A 14,757-nucleotide genomic window follows, 5' to 3' on the forward strand; every position below is an offset into this window, starting at 1 on the left:
TTAGGTTGGAAGGGACCTCCAAAGCTCATCCAGTCCAACTCCTATACAGTCAGTAGGGACATGTGCCACTAGATGAGGTTGCTCAGAGTCTTTTCCAGTCTGACCTTGATTATCTCCAGGGATGCAGCCTCCCTGGGCAACCTGTTGCAGTGTTCCAGCACCCTCATGGTGCAGAACCCCCTGCACTCAGCAGGGACATCCTCCATTAGATCAGGTTGCTCACAGCCTTTGAATATATCCAGGGATGGAGCCTTAACTGCCTCCCCAGGCAACCAGTTTTCCAGCACCCTCCTGGTGCAGAACTTGTTCCTTGCATCCAATCTCAATCTACTCTGCTCTCATTTCAAACCACTGCCCTCATCCTGTCCCTGCAGGCCTTAGCAAACAGTCCCTCTGCAGCGTTCTTGTAGCCCACTTCAGGTCCTGGCAGGCTGCTGTTAGGTCCGCCTGGAGCCTTCTCTTCTGCAGGCTGAACAACTCCAGCTTTAATATCCAACTGAGATTTGCTTCAATAAAATGAGATGTTTGCTTGACTGTCCACATCCAGCATGTTTCAGCTTAAAAAATATAGGGGGAGGACTATGAGTGTGGCCTAGGGATTTGTGTTTTTCAGGAATGAAATTCCTTTGGCTGTAGTCCTTGACTAAATATGTTATCAATGGGTTAAAAGAAGAAGCTTAAATAGATGCAAGTGTATTTTCCCTCCTTCATGCTGTAATTTCTCTCTGTGTGTTTCTACTATGGAGCCAAAATCCAGTTTTCTCTAAGAGCAAGCTGTGCACAGGAGGAACTTGGTAAAAGTTACCGTGGTGTATCTGGACTATTTATATTTCTACTCAGTTCTTAAGGACTTGTTGTCTGTAAATAAAAAGCCTCTATTTTCCTTCTCCTTTTGGTCATATTTTGGTCATTTTGCCACTTGTATTTTTACGTGCAGAAGATCTTGGTGAGATCCTTTAGGTTTCTCTCTTCTCCCAGGTAACCAGCAATAGAACAAGGGGATGCAGTCTCAAGTTGTGCCAGGGTAGGTATAGGCTGGATATTAGGAAGAAGCTCTTCACAGAGAGAGTGATTTGCCATTGGAATGGGCTGCCCAGGGAGGTGGTGGAGGCACCGTCCCTGGGGGTCTTCAAGAAAAGACTGGATGAGGCACTTAGTGCCATGGTCTAGTTGACTGGATAGGGCTGGGTGCTAGGTTGGACTGGATGATCTTGGAGGTCTCTTCCAACCTGGCTGATTCTATGATTCTATGATTTTTTTAACATGCACAGTGTTGCTGATGCTGTTCCCATCCCAGGCTCAGGGTGCTTGGCGCAGCCTTTGGGGGAGCTGCAAGGAACTAAAATAATGTAGCTTGCTGATGGAAATGTCTTGAAGGGGTTTTGATAAATGGTGGGGATGGTGCACCCAAAGCTCTTTGCACACCCATCTGGGGCTGTGGATTTTAGTTCTCATGTCACTTCTGACACCTTGTCATGCTTAGAAATTGAGAAGCTCTTTAATGCTTGTCATTAACTCAGAGTGTGCTGCCCACAAAATGGTATCAAAAGAGTATCTCAAGGCTGTGTCATAGTGCAGGGTCTTGCATTTGGGCCGCTCTAGGTGCAAAGTAGGTGGAGAGCAGCTCTGAAGAAAGAGACCTGGGGGTGTTGGTTGGTGAGAAGCTCCCCAGGAGCCAGCAGTACTCTCATGCAGCCCAGCAGGCGGCTGTGTGCTGGGCTGCAGCCAGAGGAGTGTGGGCAGCAGGGCAAGAGAGAGGATTCTGTCCCCTTGGCTCTGCTCTGCTGAGACCTCACCTCCAGTCCTGCCTGCAGTGCTGCTGTCCCCAGTAGAGGAAGGACACAGAGCTGCTGGAGTGAGTGCAGAGTAGGCCACTAAGACAAACCGAGGGCTGGAGTAGCCCTGCTGTGAGGACAGGCTGAGGTAGCTGGGGATGTGCAGCCTGGAGAAGACTCCAGGGGGACCTTAGAGCTGCCTGCCAATAGCTGAAGGGATCCTGCGGGAAGGCTGCAGAGAGACTTTTCATCAGGGTGTCTAGAGACAGGACAAGGGGCAGTGGTTTGAAGCTGAGGCAGAGCAGGGTTAAAGTGGAGCTGAGGGAGAAGTTCTTCAGTAGGAGGGTGGTGAGACTCTGGAACAGGCTGCCCAGGGAGGCTGTGGCTGCCTCCTGCCTGGGGGTGTTGAAGGCCAGGCTGGCTGAGGCCTTGAGCAGCTGAGTCTAATTGAGAGGTGTCCCTGCCCATGGTGGGGAGGTTGGAGCAGATGAGCTCTGAGGTCCCTTCCAACCTAAGCTGTTCTAAAAAGCCCAAGGCACACAGCCAGCCAAAGTGGCTATTTGCCTTTCTGCTGTGTTTGGGGGAAGGATGAAGAAAGTTTTCAGAAGGTTTTTCAGCGCCTGGTTTTGGTTTCCACATAATTGATGCATTTCTTTGTGTCTGCTGTAGGTTCTTTGCATCTTAGAGTTGCTGGCACATTCACAACTGTGCCGATCTCTTCTGTAAGACAGTGGTGCTCATTGAGCAGGTGTGTGGGCTTCAACAGTTTCTGGTTCCTGTACAGGCTGTCATCTCCTGGGGGGTTGCTGCTGGAAGAGGTAGTGTTCTATGATAGGAAACTCCCCAGTGCTTCAGCAGAGTTCCAGTGTGTCATGTTTGCTCTTCCAGTGCTGTTTTATCCGTCCCCGACGAGAGAAACTAAAGCTCCACAGATCACAGCTGAAGACAGGCACAAAAGCAATGAGTGGTAATTTAACTTTTACAACTTATTCTTTCTGAGTGAAACTTGTTTAGGCATGCTGGGCCTTCATGAAAACCCTCTGCAGCTTCTTGAAAAGAATGTGAGGGGTGAGTGAGGAATCATTTTTTTTCAGTCTCAGTGTGCTATGAGACTTCTTTCTTGTTGGTTTTTGGTGGTTTGGGTCTTTTTTCCCTTTTGCATTGTTTCCCCTTTGTGATTTTTTTCCTGCCTTTTTCTTTCTCCCTCCCCTGTTTCAGAAGCCATTGCTAGTCTCATGTGCATTCATCCAGCTCCAACATTTGTTCACTGCTAATCATGAAATTTATTCAAACTGTGAATTCCAGGGCTGCGGTGATGAAGCCATTTGAAATGGCTCCAGTGATTGATCTCCGGCTTGCTCAGGCAGATTATTGGTCAGCCTTGGAAGTATTGGCACTGATCCTTACAAATTTGTCTTTCAGCCTCTATTAGTCACAGAATCAGGCACAAAAAAACCTACCCCAGGATTCATGAGTGACTAAAATAGTGGCAATCAGCCGCTGGGAAGCTTGCAATTACATAACTAGCTGAGGAGCAGAAGTTGAAATTAGCTTGTTAGGAGAAGCTTGACCCACCAATGAGAGCTCCAAAGGATGGTGTGTGTGAGCTAAGGAAGACATTTGGAGACTTTGATGTCTGGATTTTTTTCTCTTTCATAGAATCAAGCAGGTTGGAAGAGACCTCTAAGATCATCCAGTCCAACCTAGCACCCAGCTCTAGCCAGTCAACTAGACCATGGCACTAAGTGCCTCATCCAGTCTTTTCTTGAACACCTCCAGGGACAGTGACTCCACCACCTCCCTGGGCAGCCCATTCCAATGCAAATCACACTCTGGCAACAACTTCCTCCTAACATCCAGCCTATACTTTCCCTGGCACAACTTGAGACTGTGTCCCCTTGTTCTATTGCTGGTTGCCTGGCAGAAGAGGCCACCCTCCACCTGGCTGCAGTGTCCCTTCAGGTAGTTGTAGACAGCAATGAGGTCACCCCTGAGCATCCTCTTCTCCAGGCTAAACAACCCCAGCTCCCTCAGCCTCTCCTCATAGGGTTTGTGTTCCAGGCCTTTCACCAGCTTTGTTGCCCTTCTCTGGACATGTTCCAGCACCTCAACATCTCTCTTGAATTGAGGGGCCCAGAACTGGACACAGTACTCAAGGTGCTCTCCTCTTATTGACCTCAAAAAATGGCCATGTGTTGCTGGTCAAAAGCTCTTTGCCCACCCCACTGGCAGCTTCTGTGGGAGCAGTATGGGCTGTTGGTTGTGATTCAGACAGAACTGTGCCATGACCAATTTATTTTTACTCTAAGTGTCTTTTACTTCCTCAAACTATTCCTGTCACCCCCAGGAAGTTTTCCTATAGAACATCAATTCATAGAGAGCAGCACTAGCACTGATTTTTATAACTGTTTAATGAGAAGGTGGAAATAATTAAGTTATAATTTCTTCATTTCTTCCACACACACACACTGGTACCTCTGCATGTGTGAGGCATGTGCATTTCCAAAACATTGCTGCTTTTAGGGTCTGAAGTTCAGTGATTTGAAGGGTTTTTAAAGACCTCAGGATTTTAAAGGCAAGCACAATGTGACATAGTGCCTGACTACAGAAATCAGTTCCTAGACGATAAATAAGAGGCAAGAGTTAAAAGTGAGATTCAAAAAGATGGAAGATGCTTCACTATGTGGATTTCATCCTCTCTTTTGATTTAAAGTCATCATCAGAGACTCTCATATCATGATCTTGCTCCCTGCAGTCCTTGGATGATGCATTGCAAAACTCCAAAATTGTGTTGTGGATCCAAGATAGGTTTCTGAGACCCCACCTGGAGCACTGTGTCAAGTTCTGAAGCCCCTGATGCAAGAAACACCTGGAGGTGCTGGACTGTGTCCAGAGAAGGGGCACGAGGCTGATCAGAGGGCTGGAGAACCTCTTCTATGAGGACAGGCTGAGAGAGTTGGGGCCATTCAGTCTGGAGAATAGAAGGCTCTGAGCAGAAAGCCAGTGAGAGAATTTTTAGGGTGTCAGGTAGTGATAAGACTGGGGGGAATGGATCCAAGCTAGAGGGGGGCAGATTTAGATTAGACCTTAGGGAGAAATTCTTCCCCATAACGATGCTGAGACACTGACACAGGTTGCCCAGGGAGGTGGTGGAAGCCTCATCCCTAGAGGTTTTCAAGGCCAGTCTGGATGTGGCTTTGGGCAACCTGATCTAGTGTGAGGTGTCCTTACCCATGGCAGCACGTTCGGAACTGGATGATCCTTGAGGTCCCTTCCAGCCCTGACAATTCTGTGATTCTCTGATTCCTGCACACACTGCTGCAGTTGTGTTTTTTGTTGCTTACATGCAGCAGCATAGCCTGGAACTTTTCACAATATCCCCAGTTGCTCCTTGCTCCCAGTTTAGTGACACTGCCCCAGTAAGCAAGTTCTGGGGCTGCGTGTCACATCCTGACAATAGAAGGGACGCCTTGGGATTTTGAAAGAAGTTCCCCATCTCTTCTGGTCTGAACTCTTTTCTAAAACACCTAACCAAATCCATTTGCAAGCCTACTGTGAAACTCTTGCATTCATGAAAAAGACTGAAGGGAAAACAGAGTTTCCAGAAGCTGAGAAGAGAGGTAAGACTCTTAACAAGGGAACAACTTCCACATGAATCTAAAGAGCGTCTTCAAAGGCAGGCAGCAACTCTGGCTGCTTTCCAAAAGCAAGGGCCAACATCAGCTTGCATCACACCATGATGCTAACATGGCCTTTTCTTTAAGTATTGCTGAACAGCTGAGAACCATTCCCCGTATTTGGAGAGAAAAGGGGCAAAGGTAATATTAATTTTCAAGTAACCTGATGCCACAGTGCCCTTTTAGCTCCTGGGATTGTGTTGAGCTAATTCTCAAGGCAGCCTTCTGAAAATGTATCCTTTGGACTGAGAAGAAAAAAAAGGAAAAAAAAAAGCCCAAACCTACCCTGTTGGAGCCTACTGGTTCAGTTGCCTGTGTGAATCTTCTGGTTCGATGTAGGGACGTGCTGCTGGGTCCCCACGTGCATCGGTGCTGTAGTGTTTACTTTGGAAGGAGAAGCGAGCGCAGGGTTTGCGCCGTAACCTTGTCAAGCTCCCCCCGTACCAACTTGCACTGACACCAGACAAGTTCTGAAAGGAAAGGCCACAGCCAAAATTAATCATAAACATTAACCAGAAAATATTACTCTTGACCCTACTAAGGGGCAGACCTCTAGGAATAACATCCTGCTCCTTAAGAAAATAACATCCCTCTCCAACTGAGAGGAGCGCACGGTCTGCCCCGCGCATGAGGGACCTGCTGACCTGTGCCTCGGGCAGCAGCAGCCCAGCCCTGCTCAGAGGTAAGGAGCACTCCAGACCCTGCCTTATTGGAAGGCCTTCCCCAGACACAAAGTCATAGAATCATAGAATTGTCAGGGCTGGAAGGGACCTCAAGCATCATCCAGTTCCAACACTCTTGCCATGGGCAAGGACACCTCACACTAGATCAGGTTGCTCAGAGCCATATCCAGCCTGGCCTTAAAATCTTCCAGGAATGAGGCTTCCACCACTTCCCTGGGCAACCTGTGCCAATGTCTCACCACCCTCATGATTAAGAACTTCTTCCTAACATCCAGTCTGAATCTACCCACTTCTAGTTTTGCTCCATTCCCCCTAGTCCTATCACTACCTGACATCCTGAAAATTCCATCCCCAGCTTTCTTGTAGCCCCCTTCAGGTACTGAAAGGCCACAATAAGGTCTTCTCGGAGCCTTCTCTTCTCCAGACCAAACAACCCCAATTCTCTCAGCCTGTCCCCATAGCAGAGGTTCTCCAACCCTCTGATCATCCTCATAGCCCTTCTTGGGACACATTCCAGCATGTCCATATCCTTCTTGCAATAGTGGCTCCAGAATTGGATGCAGTACTCCAGGTGGGGTCTCACCAAGTGGAGTAGAGGGGGAGAATCCTCTCCCTCACCCTGCTGGCCACACTTCTCTTGATGCAGCCCAGGATCTAGTTGGCTTTCTGGGCTGCAAGTGCACTCTGGTGGATCATGTTGAGCCTCTCATCCACCAGCACTCCCAAGTCCCTCTCCCCAGGCCTGCTCTCAATCTAGTCACTGCCCAGTCTTGGCATTGTTCCAACCAAGGTGCAGGACCTTGCACTTGGTTTTCTTGAACTTCCTGAGATTGACTTGGGCCCAGCTCTGCACTCTATCAAAATCCCTCGGGAACCTAGGACATAGCCCTAGATAGAAGCTTTGTCAGCTTGCTTAAAACCAGTCCTGTTCAAGCTTGTGCTGTCAGGTTAGGGTTTGATGCAAAGCCAAGCAGACTAAGGCTGAAACTGGGAAAATGAGAGCTGTCACCTCAACTCCCAGGCTGGCTTGACTTGAGTGAAAACTCTACGTATTCTTCGCATCATCCTAGCAACAAGGAGCCCTGAGGAAAGCCTACAGACTGTGACTCCTTTGTCGTGTTTCACATGAATAGACTCTGCACCCAGTTGATTCTTAGAGGCCCAGTCCACAGGCTGGAGAACCTCCTTCCATAGCTCTCAGGCAATAAGTTGTTCAGCAGCAAACTAAATTAATTAAGCCTTTGAAATGTGAAAAATCCACGAACCAAAACCTATTGCCCAATGCTGTTTTTATCTGGAGGAGAAAGAACAGATCAAAGAACAACTTACTTTATTGCAAGTGACTGGAGATGAGTCTTCGGTGCCCAAGTCAAGCAAGAGCTGCAACACTGAATGGAGCAGTTCCTAAATACCACCAAAAAATCTGTGCATGGAGCAAGAAACCAGTTTGCTTCCCAAGAGACATTGGTTGTGCTGGCACTGATGATGAAAGATTTCAGCAGCAAGCTGCTGAGCTTGTGTGGAGAGTGCCTTGCAGATACATCTCTGATATTCCACTGCTCCCTAAATTAATTCCCTTGCTGTCAATGACAAGATGGAAGTAGCACCAAAGCCTACTTTGCAGGGGTTCCCCTCAGTGTAACCTCCTCTTTGGTGTTGCCTCATCAAGTGTTTTTTGGCTTTCCTTTTCCCAGTGTGTCAGCCCCAGATGGAAGCTGAGGTGCTATTGGGACAGGCAGGGGAAAGGAGAAGAAAACTGGGACAAGAACACAACATCATTCCTAAATGTGGAGTGCTCAGCAGCGATGGGATGTAATCATTGCAGAAGATCAAAGGAAAAAATCCCTGTTAATCCCCATTCTTCCCTGTGCTGGGGCAGAAAGCAGGGGTTGCCTCACCCACTGAATTATGCCAGTAGAAGAACAGGCTCCTGCAGTCAGGTCTTGCTGGTAACCACACTTGTGAGGTTAGCATTGATCTGGGATTTCTCTGCTGCCGTGAGGTACAGCTCTGGCTGCAGGGAGTGGAGGTGACAGCTTTGCCAGAGCCAACAGAGGTTACTGCAGTGTTATCTGCTGGCTGAGTGCCTTGGAGGGGGTGAGTATTGTCAGAGCAACTGATGTGTGCTTGATTTGTGCTTGCACAGTCCTTTCACAGCTAACAAATACAAACTGTACTCTGTCCAGATGGCTTCTTTCTGACCACACAATGCACGCTGAGTCCGCTCCTCCTTTCACACTAATGCCCATACATCTCTGCTGCTATTAATAAGCTATTTATACACCTCCTGACAGCAGACTAGACCTCATCTTTGAGATCAGTACCTGACGCTCATATTTCTTCCCTCTTGCCCTCTGTTTCTTTCCACCATCCATCACGCTGACTCTTACTTCCTATCCTCTCCTGTGAAATAGACACTACCTTCTTTTTTTCACCCATGGTAAAAGAGATCAAGGTGGTTCCATGTGTTGGTAAAGATAAATGTGGAGCCTGAAAATCTTTCCTTGTGTGGCTTCCATTCCATTCCATGGGCTGGCATTTACACACCTTTCAATTAGGGTGCACAAAGGCTGGTGTTGCAAAAGACTTTGAGAGTCCCAGCACATGCTGCTTGTTAGGGAACCAGTGCTCCTGCACACCTCCTGATTGAAGTCAAATACCATTGAAGACTCCCTGCTTTTGTCACTTGGTTGTCCAAGCTCTTCCAGGAGCCCCAGTTTTGAGTTTGAGGAGTCTCTCTCTTGCATTCAATAAGTACTCCATCTGCAAAGGAGTGGAAGAAACCGAAGCCACAGGTGCTGGTCTGTATGCAATAAGTATGGAATCTGGACCATTTTAAAGCTATTTTCTTCACTGCAAGAGTGGTGAGACTCTGGAACAGGCTGCCCAGGGAGGCTGTGGCTGCCTCCTCCTGTGGGGAGTTGAAGGCCAGGCTGGATGAGGCCTTGAGTGGCTGAGTCTATTGAGAGGTGTCCCTGCCCATGGTGGGGAGGTTGGAGCAGATGAGCTCTGAGCTCCCTTCCAACCTCAGCCATTCCAGGATTCCATTCTTTGATTCCCCTTCTCTAGTGATACAGGTCATAGGTGTGTCATGGCAGAGAGGGCTGATAAAGCAGGCCTTGAATGAGGCAAACAAGTTTCAGTGTAATTGTGCTGAATAAGGGTAGTAGAGCACACTAAAGATGTTTTAGCTCTGCAGATGTAGCAAAGATAAGATGTGAAGCTGCGTTTGGTGGACCTAAGGTAGTTCTCACTGGAAGAGCATTTTGCTTCGCTCAGCTTCTCTCTTGGGGTAAGGTAAAGGGAATCTTAGAATCATAGAATCAACCAGGTTGGAAGAGTCCTCCAAGATCATCGAGTCCAACCTATCACCCAGCCCTAACCAGTCAACTAGACCATGGCACTGAGTGCCTCATCCAGTCTTTTCTTGAAGACCCCCAGGGACAGTGCCTCCACCACCTCCCTGGGCAGCCCATTCCAATGGCAAATCACTCTCTCTGTGAAGAACTTCTTCCTAACATCCAGCCTATACCTACCCTGGCACAACTTGAGACTGTGTCCCCTTGTTTTATTGCTGGTTACCTGGGAGAAGAGGCCAACCCCCACCTGGCTACAATGCCCCTTCAGGTAGTTGTAGACAGTAATAAGATCACCCCTGAGCCTCCTCCAGGCTAAACAGACCCAGTTCCCTCAACCTCTCCTCATAGGATTTGTGTTCCAGGCCCCTCACCAGCTTCGTTGCCCTTCTCTGGACATGTTCCAGCACCTCAACATCTTTCTTGAATTGAGGGGCCCAGAACTGGACACAGTACTCAAGGTGTGGCCTGACCAGTGCTGAGTACAGGGGAAGAATAACCTCCCTTGTCCTACTGGCCACACTGTTCCTGATGCAGGCCAGGATGCCATTGGCTCTCTTGGCCACCTGGGCACACTGCTGGCTCATCTTCTCTCTTGCCAGGGTCGTGTGAGAGGAAAATAAGGTAATGAACTGAAATGTTAGGTTCTGAAGGAAGGAATTTTGATTTACAAAGGAATTTGTTGCAAGAACTACACTTCGTGGTACAAGAGTAGGGAGGCTGCTGACTCCCGACAGCCCCCTGGCACTGCCAGTTAGAAAAGGCCTGCTTAGATATCTGTGCTTTGCAATTCCATCAGCAGATGGAGTTCAGAATTGCCTTCAGAAGAAAGCTGGCTCTAACTTTCTGAACTTTCAGGCTACTGGGCAGAATGAAGCCAACTATTTAGAGCCATCGTGCATGGATCTAAGGGGTAGATGGCTCTGAACTGTGCCAGAGAGTTCTGATAAGACATCCAGGCCACATAGCAGGATTTTTTTTCCTGATTGTTGCTGTTTTAATCATTGCTTTTGCTCTACTGCTTGTTCTCAGTCTCACTTGCTTTTCATTGTTTCTGAGTAAGAGTGGATGCATGAGATACTCTGCTAGGTGCTCAAGGCTGCTTAATAAGCAGCTGTGAGCTGAGTTCAGCTCACAGTCACAGAGCAAGAGCCTCCCTAAACATGGAGATCCAAACTGGAAGCAGTTTTTGGATGCCTCTTGGATGTGGTACTTTCTCACAGCCTTTCTCTGCTGTGCATCCAGCAGCAGCTCTCCTTTTAAAGACCATTCTCTACAGAAATGATCCTAAAACACAACTTCTTAACAGTGAAATTAAAAATCTACGTAGATCTTACCCACAGTGCAAGGGAATGGATTAACTTTCAACTCCCGCTGCTTAACGTTCATTTAATATATTGTCTTGACTTTTAATAAGGTTAGTGGAAGATAAAAGCCTGTAAGGAGCTGCACCACAGATGGGACAGTCAGGACTTCACATGAAAAACAAAAAGAGACATTATAATAAAAAGAAAATTGAACGTTGCTTGGATAAAGTCTGGCTTTGTTTTGATGCATAAAGCAGCAAACACTGCTCCACGCTGAGGTTTTCAAGAATGCCTTAAGTACACAACACTTCTGATGCCACCCCAGTTGCCTATATATAGATCTGTCTTGTGTAAAGAATTTAAAAAGCATTAGAATGGAGAAATCAAAGAGACAATAAATTTTAAACCAATCTTATTGTCTGCAGCCTAAAGTGTTATTAAGATCAAAGTGCGGCAAACATCTGGCATTTGCCTTTCTGCAAAAATTAGATCAAATTACCTACCATAGGATTTAGATTCATTCAGTAAGTTCTTGCCATTGCACACATAGTTTTCTCTCTCCTCTTTATTTGATAGACCTTTCTTAACATCTACATTCCACCCTCTTCATTCGGTTAGAGTAGAGACATTAATAGCAAAAATGGAAACGTCTTCTTGATGAACATCTGCTTCTTAAGGAACACTCCAGGACCTTCAGATCCTAAGGGGAGAGGTTCAACCAGCCTTCATCTTTGCCACGAAGAGTAATTGTCCAGAAATAAACTTTCCTGAGCACACACAACCCTGTCCCACAGATTCTGCGTGCCTGCAGCTGTAATTGCTGTCGTAGTTGAGTTTACTCTGTGCTGGCCGCCCCCTGAGTGTGTTGCAGCCTGGCCCACGCTGTTATGCAGAAACTCATCAGATGCACATTTATCAGACTCCTCAGTATGTCTGAATGCATTCCTAGGGGTTTGAATACCTTTGTGGAGAGAGATGAGTACATGTGTCTCACATCTACGCAGCAGAGGTTTTAACGCTCTGGCCAGAAGAACACGCTAATACAGAGCCCAGACTGGGACTACCAGAAAGGCTTTGCCTTGGTACCTTTGTACTAATTATGAGACACAGAAAGTCACTAAAGCTGAATTGAAAGGCAAACCAATGTTAAGGTCTGCAGATTCATCATTAACTAAGTCAAACTTGCTTAGCAGTGCTCTGTGGTGGTGCCGTGCAGGAACTCTATGATTAATGAAACTGAGTGCTGCTGTCCCAGACGAGCTGTAACTGACATTAATGCTTTCCAGTGGCTTTACAGTCCATATTGTCATTGCTAGACAGCAGGGACAGTAATAGCCCTCAATTAATGTAGGCAGAGGTGGAGATGCTATTTTATGCTTTGTTCTTTTGTTCTCTTGCAGGATGAACTGGAGTATGGCAGCTTCCATAAGGCATCCTCTAACTAAGAAATGCAAACATTGCAATTTCAGCTTTTATTTGCAGGACTTTTATTGGGAGCCTGTGTAGCTCCTCCATTTGATGCATCCCCAAGCTATGTGATTTCCATCTGTACCACAGCAAGGAGCAGTTATTGCTCATTGCAGCTCAGAAGCTGGGGGGAGGGAGGGTGGTGGTGTCAATGCGATCCCAAACATCCTTCTTTTAGGTCAGTAAATAATTTGATCCTCCTATCTTGCTCTTTCATCATTCGAAAAAGGCAGCTTCATAGAAACATAGAACCCTAGAATGGCTGAGGCTGAAAGGGAGCTCAGAGCTCATCTGCTCCAACCTACCCACCATGGGCACGGATACCTCTCAGCTAGACTCAGCTGCTCAAGGCCTCATCCAACCTGGTCTTCAGTGCCCCCAGGCAGGAGGCAGCCACAGCCTCCCTGGGCAGCCTGTTCCAGAGTCTCACCACCCTCCTACTGAAGAACTTCTTCCTCAGCTCCAGTCTATCCCTGCTGTGCCTCAGCTTCAAACCGTTGCCCCTTGTCCTGTCTCTAGACACCCTGATGAAAAGTCCCTCTGCAGCCTTCCTGCAGGATCCCTTCAGCTATTAATTAATGGTCAAATAATTGTTTGTGTGGTCACTTTTCAGCAAGCCCTAGGAAAGGAGCGAGGGACAGGCAGAGTTTCTTAACTGCTGCCACCCAGCCCGTTACAGCCAGAGGAGGAGCAGCTGCAGCCAGGAGCCACACGTTGTCAGAGGGGCCATAGGAGCCTGGGTAAGGTTCCCAGGCAGGTGCAGCAGTCAAGCTTTAGATGCTTTTGTGAAGCTGCTTTACAAGGTAGCGTCAAAAATCTGCACTGGGGTTTGTTGGTGGTGGTTGTGTATTTCTGTTTTCTGTCTCAGCTGATTAATACCAAAATAGAGTTTCTGGATCTTACTGGGGTTAATCTCTTTGATGCCCCAAGGCCTAGGCCTGAGGGCCATTGAAGATACATGCCAGTGATACAGAATCACAGAATGTTAGGAGCTGGGAAAAACCTCTAAAGATTACCCAGTCCCACCTCTCTGCCAGAGCAGGAGCACCTTTTTATGGGTTTTACAATCCAGTCTTCATTTTTATTATTTTTTATCCCACATCTCCCTCCTTTCCTCTCCATCTCCTTCCTTTTCCCCCAGCTCCCTTTTTACCTCTCCATCTCCCTCCTTCCAGCACCCCTTCCCCTTTTCCACCATATCTGCCCCCTTCCCGCCCCACACCTTGTTTCCCCCTTTTTTCCCCCAAGCCCAGGGTACCTGGGTTCTGTTGGACTCTCCTCCCACCCCAGCTGTGACCACTTTGTCCTCTCTGCCCACTTCCCTTTATAATCAGCCCCAAGAAAGGCAGAAGCCTGAAGCTGTGTCCAACTGGGCAGAGGGATCCTCCTCCTGCCACCACTGGTGTGTCCCCACGGTGCACACCAGGTGAATGGGAGTGGGACAAAAGGCTGGGGGGCCCCCAGTTAGGCAGGAATAGGCTTGATGATCACTGTAGCATCACTCATGGGTGCTAGCTGGGCCTCCTTACTTAGGCTGAGCTCCTCTCTATTTAGCTGCTTCTTTCTGTTTGCTGAAGTACTTGGCTGAACTGGAAACTCATGGGGGAGTAGTATTGTGTTGTCGTGTTCTGGTTGGAAAAGCCCTCAGAGATCACCAAGGCCAACCCTCAACCCAACCCCACTGTGGCCGCTAAACCATGTTGCAAAGTTCCATGGCCACACATTGCTTGAACACCTCCAAGGGCTTCACCACCTCCCTGGGCAGCCTGCCCCAATGCCCAACCACTCCTGCAGCAAGGAAATTGCTCCTTGTGTCCAATCCAATCATCCTTTGGCACAATTCTAGGCCACTTCTTCTCACTCCATCATCACCTGACACCAGGGAGAAGAGACCAGCTCCCACCTCTCACTGCAGCCTCCCTTCAGGGAGCTGCAGAGAGCAACAAGGTCTCGGTTACTACTATGTGATCAAAATAATGATCTGTGTTTCTCACATTTCTCATTGCTACTGTAACCCATGCTACCAGAGCCCCTGTTTCTTAGCCCAGCGTTTTACAGTGTTAAGCCATCTGCAGAATAAGCACAGGTGCAGGCTTATCTTTGGTCTGCTGGCCACTAAGAGTGAGCATTTAACTCATTTTATGCTGCTGCTAACACTCCAGGGTTTTGACTAAATCTGGACACACATCGTCTTTCTCACTCTCTGAAATTTTAAGTGGTGCAGCTCTCCCCTTCAGAAGGCTGTGGTTAGTGTAACCATCCAGGTAAGCTTTTGATTACTCAGAAAATCTGAGATCTTCTTCTGCCAGTATTGACTGCAGTGCTTCATAGATTGGTAGAACGGTTTGGGTTAGAAGACACCTTAAAGATCATCCAGTTCCAACCCTCTGCCATGGGTCAGGACACCTTCCACTAACTCAGGTTGTTCAAGGCCTCATCCAGCCTGGCCTCAACTGCATCCAGGCAGGGTGCATCCATGATCTCCCTGGGCA

At 47.8% G+C, this 14,757-nt stretch overlaps 1 long non-coding RNA gene across 1 annotated transcript; it reads left to right on the top strand.

The window, feature by feature from the left end:
• Positions 1-2,443: 2,443 nt before the first annotated feature.
• LOC135180728 (uncharacterized) lies at positions 2,444-8,018 on the top strand. The gene is made up of 3 exons (XR_010304543.1): positions 2,444-2,523; positions 2,664-2,742; positions 7,830-8,018. It is a non-coding gene; the product is annotated as an uncharacterized LOC135180728 (long non-coding RNA).
• The last annotated feature ends 6,739 nt before the right edge of the window (positions 8,019-14,757 follow it).

The sequence above is a fragment of the Pogoniulus pusillus genome, chromosome 1 (assembly GCF_015220805.1).
Source record: "Pogoniulus pusillus isolate bPogPus1 chromosome 1, bPogPus1.pri, whole genome shotgun sequence".
Classification (NCBI taxonomy): domain Eukaryota; kingdom Metazoa; phylum Chordata; class Aves; order Piciformes; family Lybiidae; genus Pogoniulus; species Pogoniulus pusillus.